This window comes from Homalodisca vitripennis, chromosome 2, assembly GCF_021130785.1.
Source record: "Homalodisca vitripennis isolate AUS2020 chromosome 2, UT_GWSS_2.1, whole genome shotgun sequence".
NCBI classification, from domain to species: Eukaryota; Metazoa; Arthropoda; class Insecta; order Hemiptera; family Cicadellidae; genus Homalodisca; species Homalodisca vitripennis.
The window spans coordinates 71,496,725-71,501,727 of record NC_060208.1 but is presented as its reverse complement, the minus strand read 5'-3'; positions in this window follow the sequence as shown (position 1 = coordinate 71,501,727).

Here is a 5,003-nt window from a genome sequence, read left to right as displayed (position 1 = left end):
TCATTTTCCTATCAGTTTGTTAGCTTTTAAAGAAATGTTTGTGTTCTCAAATAAACATTCTAATGCTCCATCCATATGGGTCCATATATTTTTCACAAGTAGTTAAAAATCTAGCTCAAATTTCTTGCATATTCTTCTTCTTAGAATATTGCATTCTTCTCTTGTACTTCTGTGGAATTCTTCCTGTAGACACGAACATCACTCGTAGATCATACTCTCAGTTCTAATCCCGGTTTCATCGTCCTTGGGCGGTTAGTACATCTTATTCATGTCTAAACTGTTGAAAAAGGGTGTAATGGTGGAGTTAATAGCAGCAATTGACTATATTCCTCTATAACTTTACCATGATTTTATTTTTCTACTTTGGTGAAAGCAGTGCTTGTGATAGGTTTTAAAGACCGTTAAAAGACTTATTGCTCCATGATTTGCTCTTAATCACCTGACTATCAATGAACGTAGGTTCTTCTCCTTTTTGTTTTGACAAAATTAGGTGTCCTAAATAAACCAGTTTTGCCTTCTAAACTCATCACTGTTTCTCTTCCACTGATTCAACAAGCCTTAGTGGGGGGAGGAGTAACTGATTACTGAAGCATCCTTCCTCTACAGATGAAAAAATACATTCTAATAACACAAGTTTTTCCATATGTTTGTCACTTAAGAAACATTATTTTATTTTAGTCAGCTCTTAGAATATTGTAATATATCTGGAATTACAGAAATGAATAGTCTGGAAATCATGCTCTGTGTGAACAAGCTGTTCGTTCCTCTAAAATACAGTATATTTAAGACGTAATATTGTGTTTAATATTAATATTGCTTTTAAAATATTATAATAGAGCTTATAAAATGACTAATCTCCTAGATCATCTCTTAGACAGGTATGCTATTGAGCTTTCATTTGGTAGATTATAAAATATTGTGCTAGAATGTATGCCTTTTTATATGAAAATACATTTATACGAGGGCTGTTTTTTTTCAACTTCCGATGTGGTGTAAAAATAAAACTAGGGAGAGTAATTAAATAAATTTATTATCAAAAGCTAGGTACATTATTAGTTACTTTTCAACATAATCGCCATTTAAATTGAGGCATTTTTCATACCTGGGTACAAGCTTCTTAATACCTTCTTCATAGAAGTTTGCCGCCAGTGATTTGAGATGGGTTTTCACGGCGTCTCGCAGCGCGTCGTCTGTTCGGAAGCTCTGCCCTCCTAGCATCTTCTTCAGTTCTGGGAAAAGGTGATAGTCACTCGGCGCTAAGTCAGGACTATACGCCGGATGGTCAAAAACATCCCATTTAAAACCGTCAAGAAGACGCTTTGTCAAAGCAGCACTGTGAGGACGGGCGTTGTCATGAATGAGCACTACTTCCGATGTGAGCATTCCTCTCCTTTTGTTCTGGATAGCTCTCCGCAAACGTTGTAACGTACCGCAGTATCCTTCCGCATTGATTGTGGTACCTGGCTCTAAAAACTCAACAAGCAATACACCTTTTTGATCCCAAAACACGGTGGTCATAATCTTTTTGTTGTTAAAAGTTTTTTTGAATTTTTTAGGTTTGTTTGGAGAGTTTGAATGCATCCATTGTTGGGACTGCTGTTTCGTTTCTGGGGTGTCGTACAGAACCCATGTCTCATCTCCTGTCACGATTTTGATAAAAAAAATCTTCGCCATCAGCTTCATAATGGTTCAGAAAAGACGTTGCTGACGCCATTCGCCGAGCTTTGTGGTCATCAGACAACATCTTCGGCGCCCATCGCGCACAAAGTTTTTTGTAGCCTAACTTGTCAGTTACGATAGAGTATAGAGCTGACCTTGAAATCTCAGGAAACTGATCGGATAGCTCCGTAATCGTAAACCTTCGATTGCTTCTTACACTTTGGTCAACTCGATCAACGAGGTCTTCGTTTGCGACCAACTTTCGTCCTTGGCCCCCTTCATCATGAATGTCAACTCGTCCATCTTTAAATTTCCTACACCAATCACGCACTGCACTGTCACTCATAAAGCACCGTATACTCGTTCCATTCTACAGTGAATTTCTGCTGCAGATAACCCTTCAGCTTGCAAGAAACGAATGTCACTTCTCAACTCACACTTGGCGGAAGATTCTATCATGGTAGCCATGTTTATGTATCGCTAGATAAATTGGAAATGGCGTCGCCCGTCCGAAAATGTGTGAGGTTGTAGTGGGAGAGGTGCGCAGTCGACTGCCGCGCATTGCTGGCCGATACCGCTCGCCCAGCCATCTAGCGGCACGATCGGAAGTTGAAAAAAAAACAGCCCTCGTATTTACTTATAATTAGTATTTAAACAATGTATTCGAAAAGGGTTTAATTTAAAACTTACATCCCCTAGTCTTGGTAACTGTGAATATTACATAATTAAGAAATAAACTACATGAACTATGAGGTAAACAAAAATAGTGATTGTATGTTTATTAGAAAAGAAGCTGTCATTCATGAAAATAGACACAGTTTGTGCAAAAGAAAGACATAAATACAATATTTTGACTTTTCAAACATTGTAATAAATTAATTTGAAAATATTATTTTTGGAATAAAATGGAAAGATCCTTGCCATTGTATCGTTGAAACCTTGCTCGATACTACCAAGTATAAACATATTGAGGTATTGAGTAACGGAATCGATCCATCCCTAATTTTTAACAATTGAAGTGGTAAAGCCAATTGTTAGTCGTTGTTAATTGAAAATAAAATAAACAGTTAATTGCAATGTACTAAAATTATTAACATGATACAAAAATATTTTTAATATTCATCATCATCATCATCATCGTTAGACGTTTCCGTTCTCACGGGTCGTCGTACACAGCCTCCTCCACTTTAGTCTATCGTTCCATGTCTCCTCTTCATCCACCTGTATTTTCTGTAGTCCCCTTCTATCTATGTCTTTCCACACTTGGTCCTCCCATCTTCCTCTCGGTCTTCCTCTTGGTCTTCTTCCTCCTTCCTCCTTCTCCAGTGCTATTCTAGGCATTCTATTTATCTCCCATCCTCTTCACATGCCCCATCCACTGTATTCTTCTTCCTTCCATTGTCTCTTGCAGTGAAACTACCTTCAATCTTTCTCTGGTTATTTCGTTCCTTGATTCTATCTCTTCTTGTAGTCTTCTCTATCCCTCTTAAAAATCTCATTTCTGCAGCTTGCAATCTGCTTAAATCATTTTTAGTCCACGTCCACGTCTCTGCTCCATATAATAAAATTGGTTGGAAATAAGATTTATACATCAATACTTTTGATTCTTTCCCAATGTTCCAACTCCACACAATCTTCTTTACCATATTGAAAAACTTTCCACTCTTCCATATTCTGTTTCCTATCTCTTCTCTTATTGTGCCCCTATCTGTTATGATACTTCCTAAATAACAGAATTCCTTCACCTTTTCAAGTCTTTTTTTCCTTCAACTAACACGTCTTTGTTATTTCCATCCCTTCTCTCTACTTTCATTACTTTACATTTTTGTATGTTCATCTCTAAACCATATTTCTCTTCGCCACTTTTGCCCATTTGTTTAACTCTCGTTCTAACTCTTCTTCCCTATTTTTCCATATCATTATGTCATCCGCATATGCTATTGTCTTAAGTTCTTCTGCTCCTCTGTTTCCTTGTACTTCTAGAATAATTTCATCCATTATAATATTGAAAAGGAAAGGTGACAATATGCTTCCCTGCCTTACTCCTCTCTCTGTTTTTTAAAAGTATCTGTATATTTTTCTTCAATTCTTACCCTGTTTTTACATATGCCGTACAGGTTCTTTATTCTTTCTACTATTCCCTCACGCAATCCTCTCTTTCTCATACTCTCCCATATCCTTTCTCTCAGTACCTTATTCATATGCCTTCTGTAGGTCTATAAACGCTACCATTGTATCTTTTCCGTATTCCCACCTCTTTTCTAACACTTGTCTCATCACAAAAATAGCATCCACCGTTGACCTACCTACCTTTCCTAAAACCACATTGCTCCTCTCTTCCTGTTTCTTCCAGTACTGGTCTAATTTTCTGCAACAGTATTTTTTCATAAATTTTTTGTGTATGGCACAACAAAGTTATTCCCCTGTAATTCTCTCGCATTTTTGCTTATTGCCTTTCTTAAAAATCGGCACTATTATTCCCATTTTCCAGTCTTCTGGTATCTTTCTTTTCCTTCCAAATCACTCTCATCACTCTGTACAACCATTGAATTCCCAATGGCCCGCCGCCTTTATCATCTCAGCCGTCAGCTCGTCTATTCCCGCAGATTTCCCCTCTTTCATCTCTTTAACCGCTTTTTCCAATTCGCACATACTAAAATCCTCTTCATCTTCTGTTTCCTCTGTCATATCTCTTCTTTCCTCTTCATTTTCTGTTCCTTGTCCAGTAGTTTCCTTAAAATACTCTTTCCACGTCTTCAAAACCTCTTTCTCCTCCCATTTGATTTCCCCTGAAACATCCACCACCTTAGTCAACATTTCTTTAGGTTTCGTCTTGTTCCTTATCACCCCATAAAAAATCTTCTTATTTCCTTTGAAGTTTGATTTCAGTTTTTCTTCAAAATCCTTCCATGTCCTCTCCTTTGCCTCCTTCATCATCTTTGCTGATGCCCTTGCAAGTCTCTTCCATTTATCCCTCTTTTCGTTTTGACCTATCCTTAAACCATTCTCGCCAAGCTCTATTTTTGTTTTTAACTGCTTCAGCAATTCTTTCATTCCACCAAGGGGGTCTCTTTATCCCTTCTTTTACCTGAAGTTCGTCCACATGTTTCTTCTGCAGCTTTGACTAATTTTTAATAATAATAATAATAATAATAAAATAAAATAATAATTTTTAATATTATTCTCGTAATATATTGTTAATCTATTGGCATGCTATGACGAGAGTAAACCACTTATAAAAGCACTAATACAATCACAGTGTGAATAGTCAGTCTCTCCATAAAACTTGACTATGTAGTTATACTGAAACTTGCTATCTAACTTATATGTATACAGACAGATAC